We start from the raw sequence: 15,105 nt of genomic DNA on the forward strand, positions 1-15,105 counted from the left end.
GTTGTTTTGATTTGTTAGCCCAGCAGCTAAAAACTTCAATGTTGTTTCCATTTTCTAGTAATGAGCTGGGAAGGTATCACGGTGTCGGCTTCGCCTGAAGAACCAGGAAACATTTCAGTTGATTCTAGTTAACAGTAAATGTTTTTACACCTTTTTCTTTTCTGTTTTTATGACTTGGTTTAGTATTTGTGTAGAAAACAGAAGCCATGATACAAGACAAACTGAAAACGTACTGGGACTGGAAATGAATCAGAGTTAATGTTTTTCTTTTTACTTCCAATAAGGAACCCTGAACTTCCTTGAATAAATAGACATTTAAAGATGCTTACATCTGGACTGAATATTACGGCTTTCAAAGCTTTTCACTGTTATTGATGGCTTTGTTGTGTTTTATTAGGTATGATTATTTAAACATTGCTTTCATTGCTTCATGGATGTCAGGCTGATTCGTAGGAGTTTCTGTCAGCAGGACAATGCTGGAAAAAGTCCTCTGATAACTTCCAGACTGTTTTTATTTTTGTTAAAGCTTGTTCGCATCATAAGTGACTTTGACAGAAAAAATAATAAAGTCAATCTTTACATAGAAATATTAAGATAGCAATAAACATATTAACTTGAAAATGGATTTTTTTAAATGAATTGTGACATGCTCTTTATTTATTTAAACATGTCGTGTAAAAGAGACTTTCTAACAGCACATCTATGACATAATTTACATTAAAATCAAGATCATACCTTTACCAACAAATTAGATGGGGAAATAAAAGGGATTATCTGGCATTTAATTATGTTTTAGACGTTTTAAAATGTTTGCAGAGTCGATTGTCCACTTTGGCGAGTTATCTCCATTCAACTGTTTTTATCCTCATAATGTCTTAAATCATAAATAAAGACTGTAAATATATCTAACTTCTTTTAACAGGATACTCCGGTGTGCCGTGCGCTGATGGCTGAAGTCAAAGTCAAAGACAGAAATAGGAATGAGGTAAGCGATCTGAAGCATTGATTTGCTTTTTACTGTCATATCTCTGAGTAATGAAGTGTGTGCTGGAAGGTGTTTCTGCAGTGGTAATAAGGCTGTTATATATTACAAAAGCTTGGGTATAAAATGACATGTTTATAAGGGATGTCCTGATACAGATGCTTTGTCCCCATCCCACTTGTTTACGGCCTGTACAAAGCTGCGATCCAACATTTCATTTTCCTGCAGCACGCAGTTGCAAAGTACAAACAATAAGAAGATTAAAATAATTAAATCAAAGTCATATTTATGCCTAATGTCGCCGTAGCTCTGCAACGCAGCAAGGATAATAAACTTTGGTCACTCTGTGCCTTATTGCTTTTAATATTTCATAAACATGTTAAACAAGGCAAGGAATTATTTGTGTAAATCCACAAATATAAGTTTGTTTATTTATTTATTTTTCATCTGTTTTGTAAAAGTTTGAAGCAGCAACAGTAATGGGAGGCTCATTGCCTCGCCAGTATCTGAACAAACTAAAAAGCACATGAACACACTGGATGGTCGAGCTCCAACTGTTATATAAACAACATAAAGTGCTTTTTAATTTTCTTCTTACATTTGTACTGATCTTTATGTTGTGTTCAAGTGCTGCTTTGTCCACGTACCAGCGATGAGCTTCTCTCAGTTGACTCATCAGTATTTGCTGATCTTAAGTTTTTTGAAAGATGGTAATGATGCGTGTGTTGAGGTTAGATGTTCGCTTTCTGTCATCGCTGCTGATTATCTCCTGCGTTTGTTGCACTAAACGGCGAGCCACACCGAACATGGACAAGACACAAAACCTACAAGTTCATTTGGCTTTAAAAACATGGCAGACCAAGTGTAATGATGGCCAAAGCAAAAATACAAGATAGCAGAGAGAGATACCAGATCATCAACTTGGCATTTAGTGGCCAAGTTTTAATAATTCTACTAAATTATTTCTTAAAAAAGACAAATAAAGAATGTTTTTGTTTTCTTTTTCATATAAATATCATTACATTTAATGTAGTATTGTAAAACTGGCAAAAACAAAACAGAAAAATCAAGCGCAAGTCTGCTAAAAATGTTATTTTTTTTAATGACAGTGAAAGCACCGTGCAGCTACTTTACTGGAACATGACACAGTTTCCTTGATCCCATACTGGTCTTCCAGTCATTCAGTAGTTAGTGAGGCTACATGTGAGGAAATACGTGCATGCTACTGACAAATATCTTTTGTAACATGATTTCTTAGCCATGTGCAAATGAGCTTAAGCTGACCACTCGGCTGTGGTTGGTGTAAAAGAAATGTAAAAAAAACCCAAAAACCTAGTGACCCCCACACTCATGAAATGTTCAAAACTGATAACATTTAGAGCTGCAAATGAAAATAACGTGATATTCAAAAGACAAATGATACAGAAAATAAAAAAACAACATACTGAATTAGACTGGATGTAGATCAGTGTATTAAAAGTGAATTCCTGTTTTAAATAAATATAAAAGAGAACTTTCCTCAAGCCAACATTTGTAGGACTGTGAACATGTCTTTGCTGAAAAGGTATGCACTTGTGGGGGAGTCTGTGCATGAAAGGAGGGAAGGAAAGAGAAAGGGAGAGCAGGAGGGACCCGTATTAGCAGGGACACTTGAATGAATTTGAAGAATTGGTTTTTACATGCAGAACAGGCACAATGCTCGGCCCAGACTGGCAGACAGTACCAACCCTCTCATTCAAATAATGCAAACCTGCAGGATTGGTGGGATTTCAGCACGTGTGGATGCGTTTAACTTCCAGTCCTCCTTAAATGTGCATTTACAAAAAAAAAAAAAAAAAATGCATTTAAAAAAGAAAAAGAATCCAGTCGCTTAAACTCCTGATATTTTTGTTTTAATGTTAACTTTCCACGTAGAATAAAACAAATGACACAAACTTCAGCGAAAACATGAGATTTATTGAACCAGTGCAGAGGAATAATTTAGTTAGACTTGTTTTGTGATGTTAAAACAAAGAGTTAAGGTCCGTTGATGTAATATAATCTCCTCGGCTGAAGCAGTTTAATACAATTACTGTTGTGGGGAGGGGGGGGGGGGGGGGGGGGGTAGACGGCGGCTGTAGTCAGCATACAACACCAGCCATGTTACGATTGTGACGATGGTTTCAGTGTCCAACAGAATTATCTCTGTCAAGTGGCCGTCCGGGCACGGTTATATGATCTCATGAGGTGCAAACCCCCCCCTCCCCCCCTTTCCACTCACCACACATATAAGTATACAAAGACACAACTAAAACCCCACACCATTCAGCACACACACACGCGAGCTACACCTGACCCGGAGGTCAAGGTGCAGCGACTCCGAGGATTGTCTAACTGGGCCTCTTGAAAGTCTTGCTTTGCATTCCAGCACCCGGAGGAGGGGGTTGCTGCGGCCAGGCTTATTACTGGAGCGAGAGGCTGAGAGAAAGAGTGATAGGGAGTGAGAGAACGGGGAGGGAGGGAGGGAGGGAAAGGTGGGGGTTGAAAGAAGCTGGAAGGTATTATGGACTGTTTCCTTGCCTTCCTAGAAGCGCCGCGCTTGTTCCCTCCCACTCAAGCCGGCAGAGTTCTCCAACAAAGTAAAGGAAACAGCGGAAAAACTTGAACCTGCTTATTCTCCGGCTGCCTCGGCCTCCTGAGCAAGCTCCCTCGTTGTGTTTTCCCCAGCGTTGCCGGCGCATGTTGCCTCTCTCCTCTCTCCGTGCCTCTTGTCTCCGGGCTGAGTGTAAGAAGATCACTTTGTTTCCGTTGCCTTTTTCCACGGTGCTGCACACACACACGGAGGAGAGGAATTGAATTTGAGGAGATACTGACGGGGGCGCACAGCTGCAAGAGTACCCTGCATCTCCACACTAGGACCCTCTGCCCCCCCCTCTCCACAACACACTTTCCCTCCCTCACTCTCCCGCTCTCTGTGTGTTCGACTCTCGCTCTGTCGCACTCTCTCTGCCTTCTGCCTCCTGGAGGGGTGGGGGGTGCCATATGGGAGCTCAGAAAAATTTAAGTGGATCGGAGCTAGACAAGAGAGGAATCTTTCATTCTTGGGCTCGGATGTCGGGATCTGGACGGTAAGTGCTTCTCTGTTTTGTTTTGGTTTTTTTTTGTTGCACTTGTTGGAAGTTCCGTCTGTAAAAAAAAATCCTGCACGCCTGAACGCAACGTCTTTCTCACTTCAGTCTCTCACAATTCTGGTTGTTTTTAGATATAAATGTGAAACCTTTTGGTTCGTTTCACGCTGAGATTGTTTTGTATTTGAATTGAAGTTTTGAGGTTCAAGGTGGAGTGATGCAGTTGGAGGGGGGGGGGTGGATGGAAGGGAGGCCTCATGGGGGAAGGGAATTCAGAGGGGTCAAAGAGAACGGCACTCGGCCGAGGCGGCTTTCTGAAAACTTTTTTCACTTGCGGCATCGTCGCTGTGAAACATGTGCCTCTGGTTGAAGGAGATCCGTTGTGAGAGACGTTTATTTAACTGAGGAAATTTGTCAGCTGCTTCAGTGGTTTCATCTCCGAACCAGCTTGAAATTTTAAAGATGTGGCCGAGTCCAGTTAGAAGACACAGAAGAATATCTGAACCGGAAAAAAAATACTTATTTTCTTCTATTTAAATATATATATATATATATATATATATATATAAACAAGCATACAAAAATATGTTCTCATGTGAGTTTTTACAAAGAAATCAGAAAATTTCTTCAGAGTATCAAAGTTTGGAATTTTTTTTCGATTGTGCCTCGATTTAGGTTTTGTGGGCCTTAAATGAAATTCTGAAGAAATCTTGAGTTTTAAAATACGTTTATTTAAAAGACAGTTGTTGCAAATCATTCGCGGTTTATTTGTCTTCCTGTCGTGCTTAAACAGATTATAGTTTATTTTCTTGTTTTTGCACTCAGTACTTTACGACAGGCTCTCTGAATAACCATCTTTATGTAGAAAAAACAGAGAGGGAATACCTCTGGAGCTCTGAATTTGCATGTAGACATTTATTTCAATATGCATTTATCTTACATTTTACACAAACAATTTATGATTAATTTACGCAGTTAAAATTCCAGTTGAATTTTGTGCGTTTTAATGAAAAACAAATGGAGTTAAACCATAATTTTACATGTAAAAATAGCATGAACTCCAACATATTTGAGATAATCTAGTAATATTAAGTGATCACTCCCATCTCTAAACAAACTTGTTTTAAAATGAACCAGAAAAATGTAAAGTCTTTGTTTTTCCTAGAAATCAGAATGATTATTTTTAGAACAAAATGTTCTTTAGGTTAATGTCATTAGCCCCGAGACAATAGAAGCAGCCTTTTTACTTTAAAGTGAGAAGCTAAGTGCGGTGAGCTGATTGAAGTGAGTGAACTGGTTCTGGGCAGCTGCTGAACTTCAGAGCTGTGATTTATGCGTCTCACCTTGACGGTTCATTTGCTGTTCGGGGGGGTTTTGACCTTACTCCCTTCTCTCGTTGGAGAAATCAGAACCCATCTCTGTCTGACTCATTCTGAACCTCCCTCGTTCCCTCTGTTCATTAAACATCTCAGCAACATGGGAATGGAGTATCTTGACTTGCAGTAATGGACTTATTTCTCCTATGAAATGTGCTTTTAAAGCCAAGGTTTCACAGGCAGGAGTTTTATTTTTGCTCTGCTGTCTGTTTAACTTATAGAACGTAAGGAATCTTTCTCTGGATTTCAGACGCCGCCACAGCTCTTTTATAAATACACATAAACAGTGTCTGCTACAGAATCTAGTTCTCTATTTTGGGCATGTAGGTCATAGACAAATGAAGCAGGAGAACTGTAACAGGGGTCGAGAAGTTATCTTCCCGGCTGTCTGTGCATCATGCCTTTCCTGCTCAGCTCTCAGAAATAGTTTTTTATCAGCTTCTTTTAAGCTGTTTGATTGTTTAAATAAGCTTATCAATAAAAAAAAAAAAACAGTGCTGTTCACGTTTTTAAAAACCTAGCACGGCATCGAGCTTGCAGAGTTGCAGATGTGTGTATAAATGATCCTAACTATTTGTTGTCCTTTACACCAGATGAAGACATGTCTTCAGATAACCTGCTTGACCTGCAGCCAGTTTTAGCCTCTACCTCATGCCTCCTCTGGTTATAAATTAGCTTGCTTTTTGTGTGCAAGCAGTGAAAAGGAAAAGCTCACTTAGTAGCAGTGATTTATTAGCTGTTAGCCTGCTGCTGACATGTGAATGACACAGGTGCCATTGAGGATGAAAACAGAAACTCAGAAAGCAGGCAGGATCTGACTGGTCCAGGAAATAGGTGGTGGTTTCCTTTTCTGGCTTTCTACCAAGAGAGACGATGTATGATTTACATTTCAGTCTTCCTGCTGAGGACTTTTTTCACTCATTCTCTGAACACATTTATGGTGCTGCGCTGTATTTCATGTAATGCTAACCACAATTTTTTTTATGGATCTATGTAACGTATCTGCACCACTTCCAGCTCAGCAGGATTTCATCTAACAGTTAAAATCCAGGAGGAGCCGTGAGGACAAGCAGGGAAACAAAAAAAACCCAGCATAATAGGTTACATGTAGTCAATGTAGTGTTGATGACTTCAATCTTACCTTTTTAAAACCTGTTCAAAATTATGAGATACAATGCTATGTGATGAAGCAATTTCAAAATATTTTCCAAAACAGCGTTGATCTTGGGAACATTTTCAGTCAGTCCATCTGAGGAGCCGGCTGTGTGTCCTTCAACACATCCAGTCCACTAGTTGGCAACAATGCACCTCTAAACTGGTTGCGAACATTAAAAAAAAATGAGAGACATTAAAATAGTAGTGATACTGAAACTGGACTCCATTTATCCTCCAAAATGGTCAAATAGTTGACAAATAATCCACTTTTTGTCAGTAATACGGAACTGGTTTGGATTCAGTAAAAAGGATGGAAAGCACATTGATCTGATGTGCAAACGTTGTGGTTGGTTGGTAAACACCAAACTGGGTACCATAACTAATTTGTTAACTCACCTAAACAGGTATGACCCCAGCAACAGTGGAAGTTGATGTGGCTCGGCTCACCACTTCTTGCTGTGTCCAAGTAAAAAGCTTTCAGAACTAAGCAAAGATATTCCAGCAAGATGCAGACATTTCATAGCAAAATACACCATTTGCTTTGTGGTTATCTTTAGTACATTTTATGTTATTTTGATCAGGGTCAAGATGGATTAATATAGAAAAAAATATTGTCATGATACTTTTTAATATATCACCCAGGCCTACAGCGCTATCTACACGTTGAAAGTCATTTATAATTCATTGCGTTATCCATCCCTGGAAATCAAGTTGTGTATTCTGCCATTACAGCCATAATGTAAGTAAGATAACTTTGTTAGGATGTTTGCATGACAGTTCTAATCTGGGTATTGTCTTACTCGGGTTGTGATCAGATTACTAGAGTGCATGTAAAAGCATTGAGTGGCACCCATTGGCCTCTCCTGTTCGCAGCACTCAGAACAGACAACACCAGTTTTCCTGCCTTGAAGAAGAAGTTCTGTGAGAAACGAACCTCATACCTCACTAGTCTGAACTCCAGCTAGAAGGCGACAGTTTTTGCTGTCTAATGTAAGCATACGGTGTTGGACTCTGAATCCACGCTGTTTGAGGAAGAAATTTGATCAGAAGACTCACAGAATAAATATACAACTCTTCCTGCTGCAGGAGCTCATCACCGTGGAAACCAGGAAAACGGAAGCCTCATAACCCCATCTTGTCTCGCCACGTTCCACAGATCTGACCGGCATAATCACGACTTTCATGTTGAGTCCTCTTAGGTTTATTTATTCAGCTGGGACATTGGTTCCTTTATTCTCCCAACAGCATCCTGCTGAAAGCTGAGTCCTCCCACTGCAATCATCCATATGATGCTGCCCAAGCAAGAGTTTCAGCCAACAGTGTTGGATGCAAACTATTTAACTTTGAGAATTCACTTTTCATTCATCATCATGTAGGCTGGTGTGTATTGAGCAAAACCGTGATTTACCACTGTTGCCATGTGGTTACAAAAAAAAGTCCCAACTCCACTGGTCATTACCTTAAATTCATTTGATGAAAATTATAAATGACATATTGATGCAAAAATTTACATTCAACAATTGGATAATGACAGATGATAACCATCAAAAAGCCAGTCATTATTGAATTATTAATGACTGGCTAAGTCTCGGGCATCGCCGGTGGAAAACAGCACAGATGTTAAGTGTTCCCTGTTTGCTGCAACGAACTAATACCCATGCCTGTAAATTGAATTAAACCTATTATGATAATATGAATAAGAAAAGTAGAACAACATGTTGTGCTTTTAGCTTATGCAGACGTTAAAGACATATTGCAATGGCACCAAAGTTACAGCACAAACCCACACAGAGCTTTAAATACTGGCACAAATGGCTCCCATTGGGTCTGTTATAAACATGATGATGTCATGTCTATGATGGAGACTGTATGTCGCTTCACCAGTGATCCCAGCTGCCCTTTCCAGTGCAAAACAGAAAGAAATGCAGAACAAAAGAGAAAAGTATCCTTTCATTTCCTGCTTTTGAACACATCTTTATGATTACAGCTGAGGGTGCTGATGAGGGTGCAACAGTTTAAAGCTTACGTCTTCAATATGTTGGAGAAACAGTGCATCTCATATTCTTTGGGCTCTGCAAGCTTATCTCTCTCTGCTGCGGGAGGGAATAAAAAAAAAAGAAGAAGAAGAAGAGGAGCATTTGTAAACAGCTGCCAAGTTAAACTCTCCCTTTCATGTCTCCCTACATTTACACCGCACACAGCAATCGTCTCCTGCTGCAGAATTTATCAGGTCAAGCACAGCAAACGGTTCAGGTATCATCCCTGAGATTGGTGCGAGAGGCTGCAGAGCAATGGTTAGACATTTAAACATATACAGCTTCAAATAGTGCTGAGCTTTTACTACTCACTGATTCTGTTTACATTTTATTTGACCTAACTTTTTGTGTTTCAGCAAATTCTAGGAATGTGTGGTTTGGACAGCTGCCCGCTTCTTAGGTCAAGAGATCATTATCAATTTGTCTGCTTCTCTTTGAGCCAACAGGAGCTCGTCTTCCTTGTTTGGAAGCCGAGTGGTTTCAGGATTTCTTTGTCAAGTCACTCGGTCGGGCGCTGGCGTATTGTTTTGTGTATGTGTGTGTCCGTTCCAGTGTTTCTAGCCACGTGATTCTCTTTGTACCTTTTTAAACAGCTCTGCTTCATAAATGACCCTACCCTTTTGTGGCCATGCAAACACGACTGTTGGGGGGTTTTGGAGGGTGGGGAAGGAAGAGTGTGTGTGTGTGTGTGTGTGTGTGTGTGTGTGTGTGTGTTGGGGGGGCATACAACGCTCAGGGGCACATTGGGAAATGGTTTCCATACATTTAGCATTTCCTCTTTCAGGGCAGTCCAGTGTGGTGCTGCAAGGTTGTCGCGTCAAAGCTGTGCCGTGAGGGGTGGGGGGTTGGATGTGTTGGATAATGCAGACACAATGGGCTAAGTCAAACATTAGGAGCGAGACAAAGGACACTCCACTCAGGTCACCGGGGGCCAACTCTTCCCATTATCTGAGGGAAGTGATCTTAACTGGGGGAGTTTTTAAACCCATCAGCAAATTAGTGGCTTTGCCGAGCTGCCGCTGTGTGTTTGGGTCACGATCAAAGCCTCGACAGTGCGTCTGTTTATGGAGGATGGCCACCGAGCATAGGACAACAGTCACAACACCCCACAACATGGGGTCGGGTTAGCGCTGAGCATGCTATCATGGCCATGTCATCATTGTTACATCCACTGTTTTTACTCATGGGAAGAGCAGGATAACTTCTTTCACATCTGCACTAAAACAGGACGAGTACCAAACGCCAAAGGGCAGGTGGAAGGTTCCAACACCATATGGGTTCATTTCTTTTATTCAGATTAGCTAAGAAGAGTTAGATCCAATGCATGCATTTTAAAGGAAATGGTTTTTCTTTAACATACAATGTAACCCTTTTTTTTTTTTTTTTTTAATGATTAGATAAACTTAGATTTTACTTCTCTTGTGTAAAAATATTCTTTAATGTTGGAACTTTGTATTAGAATATAAAATAATATCATGCTAACACAAGTCTTTTAAAGCTTTTGGTAAATCTTCCATTTTTTTTTTAAAATTAATCATTTTACTCATTACAACATAATGCCATTATATTATATTATTGAACATGATCAATTAAATATTAATGTAAAATAAAAAAAAGAAAAAAAAGAAAATGAAAAAGATTTATCCAAAATTGAAAAACTCCACATTTTTATAGAAATATTCCCATTGAACAGAAAATATCTGCCATTTTGCTTTTATGATTTATTTGGATAATTAATCAACAATAAAAAGACATTGAACTTATTTACTAACTGATTAACGACGTAAGTTTCAGCTCAACTACCCACTAAAGGCCAGGTTTTCTGCTTTTTATTTTTTATGAGCCAAGCAGCCTGTCAAGTTGTACCCCAATTTATTACTTTGAAACAAGGTGTCAATTACGTGGTAATTACACGCTCTTAAAGCCGCCGCTTAACTGCTCGACATCATCAACATTTATGTTGCTTCTCTGTAAACATTTAATTTACTTTGGGAACTATTCAGCCACTTGAAACAGTCCAATCAAAACAATTAACCTTTTGCGTTAGCGAAAAGAAAGCTCGCTGAAGAAGCAAGTAAACAAATGCAGCAAGCCAAATAAACACATCTCTTTTTTAAGAATCTTCAAAATGGCTCAAGTGAATGTCAATACTCACATGTGGTCATCCAACTGTGTGTGTCTTTTTCGTATGAAACCTTATGCGTGTTTGTGTGACTGAAGGGCCATTATGGGACAGGCTTTTAAGGGAGATCTGGGAAGTGGAAACCTAATACTGCCTGACTGCTGCTCTTGTGTACATGATCCCCACAGCTGCTGGAGAGAGCAGCGTCGGAGCGAAAAAGGGAAGAAGAAGGGAGGAGGGGGCAGAGGAGAGCACGGTGCGCTCAGTAATTAGTTGTCTGGTTTTGTATTGACCAGTCTGGTGCTTAAGCCTTGGGGACTGTTAAATTTGCCATTGAAACTGAAAGGATTATGCACCCAAAAGAAATTAAACGGGAGCAATGAATAGATTGTGGGCCACATGGTGGACTGCTGTTTTTTTTTCTTCTTCTTCTTCTTCTTCTTGCAGCTCCTTTTCCTTCGTCTTACATAAGCCTTTTTTTTCTTTTTCTTTACAAGCTGCTATTTTCACGTTGGAGAGGAATTAAAAAAAAAAAAAACTGCTCTGCAAAGCTGGGACAGTTTTATGTTGTGATAATTACTCACCGTCTTTAGCATGGCACGTTTAAAAGCAGACAAAAGTCCAAGTGTCAAATCTTAAAAACTTTGCATGGGTCAAGTTTAGCAGGAAAAAAAAAATCCCAAAACATTTCCGCATGCTAGCTGCAACCAAGGAGCGTGATGATGCGAGAGTGTAATGAAATCTCTTTGAAGGCAGACGTGGTGATTGCAAGCGGGAATTGATGTCTCCTGGTGGAGCCACCCAGAGGGTAGAGAGATTTGTGTTTTGTTTACTCCCACCGGGGTCAGTCTGCTTTATTATGGTGGGCGCGCTCAGGAGGGAGCATCTTCTACGCTCCTGCAGACGTTAATGGCTCAGAGACTGGATGCTTTTGAGATCAACATCCAGCCTGGGAAAACCAGTTTGCTTTCTTTTAATGAGTGAATGCTGGCTATTTAAAAAAAGGAAAAGGTTCTGATCAAATGTTACTACAAGTTCCCTGCAATTACCTGCAGCATCCAACGCAGGCCAGAGCTTTCAGTCATATTTAGAAGAAGTGTCAGAATCAGCAGGATCTGCATCGCTCATTTGAACCTGCTGAACTGTGAGCCTTGTATGTATCTTGTGGATGTTATAGGGGTGATGTCATGTTCTCCCTGATTGTTTGTGTAGCTGGCAGAGGCTGGTGTGCTGCTGGAAAGGGTCACACTCCATGACTCAGTGAGGACCAAATCAGCCCCAGTGGGACGCTTCACAAACGTCTCTCTTCTTTTCTTTCTTTTTCTTTTGTTCCCTTAAAGTTTAGTGGTTTTGGTAAGTGTGTAGGTTTTCCGTTTGATTGTGCTTTTCTGTAATGATTTGTGCAGTTCCACCAAGTTAGCAGGATTTTAGTCTAGTTTTTGGGACTTTGGCAAAAAATTCCCTTTTCCTTATTGAACAGGTGTCTTGCAGAGGATAAATGGTGATCCAAACACATTTATGTGCATAAGAACAAAAAAAAAAAAAAGACAGCAAAGTAATATTTCTTCAGGTGAAACATCATCCAGCTGAGTTTTTTTTTTTACAGTATATTTTGCAGAGGAAGAAGAATGAGCCGATTCCAGCGCAGCAGCTTCATCAAACTTTTTTCCATCTGGTCAGTTTGTGTCATTGCAGGAGGTCTCGCAGTGACTGTTCTTAACAAATGTCACCTGTGTTTTAAATGGGCAACAAGGGGAGGCGAAATCCCTGCTGTGTGATTGGCTCCTTCTAAGTAAAAACATGTATGTACACATCTGGCTGTGCACTAGTGATTAGCTCTGACAGATATTTCTAGGCGGCATAATTCACCGGGCCTGACACCCCAGCAGTTGTGTAATGAAGTGCAGGGTTCCCCCCCCCCCCCCCCCCCCCCCCCCCCACATTGGAACAAAACTGCAGGAAAAGAGTGAAAAATGAAGGGAAACTGGAGAGAGGGAGTCGTTCCCCTGCCAGAACTTTGGTCTGAGTGTTGCTCACTGAATTTATATTAATACAATTAACCCTCATATGGGAGGGTTATAACTACATTATTCTGCAATGTTATTGTGAAAGAGTGGGGTGTTTGTCTTCTTCTGTGGTGCAGGTAGTTTTTCCTTTTATGTCTTTTCCCTTTTTGCTATGCGTTGCTGTGGAACCAGCAGATATAGGTTATTCCTTTTACCTAGTTTAGACGTAGTAATTTATAGTCAAACTAATTATGGGGAATGATGAAACATATCTTGTTTAGAAACTGCTTCAGGAAACAAACTTATTTACTGTTTTCTTCTTAAATGTATGCTCTGTCTGATGCATGTTCTTAGTAGTAGAAGGAAAACTGTTATCTTTATATTTGGAAAATTTCCGGTTCGTTTTTATTGCATATCAAAGAAAAATTTACTGCTCAGTCAGATCTTTTGCAGAGGTTTTTGTTTGTCATATTTTTGTTTTCCTCCATGAAAACAATGCCTTAAATAAGACCCATCACATAAGCATGTAGCCTTATAAATGATAACTGCTCCGGCAGCACAGACACATGACAACATGGAAGACGTTAGAATAAATCATGAATAAATTATTTGGGATAAAGGATTTTTTTGTGGGATTGTCGAAAAGCTTAAATGTTCTTTATTTAATAAGCTAAAATAGCAAAAGTTTACCTCATCATGTTTGCATGTTTTTACATTTATTGTTTACTCTATCAGATGGATTTGATCATGAGTCGATCCAACAATAGAAACAGCTAATGTTTTAATTATGTTTGTTCCAAAAAGAAAAAAAAAAGAAAAAAAAGCAGTTTTAACTGCACTATTATCCTTGTTCTTTTATGCTTCATTACATGGCTTTAACTTTCCTTATTGTGTTGCCCCATAATTATGTAAATGACTTGAGGAAGGTTTCAGAAACGGTTGTGGTTAAAAAAAAAAAAAAAAAATCTGTCTTCCAACATCCCTGCCTGTGAGGGAGAGAAACAATTCTTTCTGTATTTGTTTAAGGCCTGTGTGCAGTGAAAGCAATAGATCTGGAAAGGTGTGCTTGCAGGTCTGTGTGTGTGTGTGTGTGTGTGTGTGTGTGTGTGTGTGTGTGTGTGTGTGTGTGTGTGTGTGTGTGTGTGTGTGTGTGCAGCGGTGGCTTCTCAGAATGCAGCGCCAGGCTTTGGGCTACTGATGCTCATCTGCAGTTATAAGCGTAGCTGCTTGAGCTGTTCCCCCCCTATTTAGGGGTCTGTCTCCCCTCCCCTCATCCCTCCCTGTAATAGATGGTCCCCCTGCTCTCGGTCTGAGCCCACCTTTATGCAGCCAAAGGGCACCGAGGTTTGTCTCCGACCAAACGATGCAGTGCAACAAAGGGAGTGTGTGACATTGTCTTCATGTGCACGGAGGCCCACATCTGCCTGAAGCACATGTTTCTACGCGTGACGGTGTTGTGTTGGTGCAGCTGGCTTCAACCTGGGCCTGCCAGGTAGCAGACAGAGGATGCTGACAACCAGGGTATGCAGATCTACAATATTTGCTCCTTTATTTTTTCAATCCGCTGCTTTTCTCCGTCGCTTCTTCATGCTTCATGGGTTCCTTGATGTATACGCCTCAACATCACGTTCATTGCCGTTTTCATGCTTCCTCCTGTTTGCCTTTCAGAAGGAACCCTTTGTCTGGCTGATCCCTTTATACAAAGTGGCTAGGACGAAGCCAGCATGGTGTGATTCTTGTGTGTGTGTGTGTGTGTGTGTGTGTGTGTGTGTCAGTGCATCATGAGGGATTTCAAAATATGTGTGTGCATTTGTGTTTTGATTCATAGGCTGCTTGGTTGAGAGGACTGACTTCTGCTGGGCTCGTGTGGGGAATGAAAAAGATAGTTTATGTGTGTGAAAGCTGTTTATGCAGCCTTTGTCATTTATTTAAAAAAAAAAAAAAAACTCCTCATGGTGGACATAGTTTAGTTATTATTTTATGAAGAAGGATGCAGAGTTCTATGTCTTCTCCTCTTGCAGAGGCAGTGGGACAAGGATCTTGTTTGTTTGTTTTTTTTTGTGTTTTTCTTTTAGCATATTTCACATTCATATGGAAATAGGGGCCAGAGGAGGGACAGAGTCCCACATCGGCTTGATCTGGTCATGAATAGCTGCCAGTGTGTGGAGTGACCCAGAGCTGACTTAAGGCACCGGCCAACCTCTGCCATCTGACCACAAAGCTGAGGGCCGATTTTCAGCCGAAATGCACAAATATATCTTCACACACACTGAGGATGGGGCTGATTGTCGTATTTAGCGCGGTGTAAGACTGACTTGAGC

The 15,105-nt window shown here is 40.3% G+C and overlaps 1 long non-coding RNA gene across 1 annotated transcript in view; it reads left to right on the plus strand.

Moving 5' to 3' along the window:
* Positions 1-3,978: 3,978 nt before the first annotated feature.
* LOC306761952 overlaps positions 3,979-15,105 on the plus strand; it is a 43,481-nt gene continuing 32,354 nt past the window's right edge. Inside the window, exon 1 of the long non-coding RNA XR_013771487.1 lies at positions 3,979-4,089. This is a non-coding gene — a long non-coding RNA (uncharacterized lncRNA). The remainder of the gene's footprint in view (positions 4,090-15,105) is intronic.

Source organism: Telmatherina bonti (assembly GCF_933228915.1).
Source record: "Telmatherina bonti genome assembly, chromosome: 10".
In the NCBI taxonomy this organism is placed as follows: domain Eukaryota; kingdom Metazoa; phylum Chordata; class Actinopteri; order Atheriniformes; family Telmatherinidae; genus Telmatherina; species Telmatherina bonti.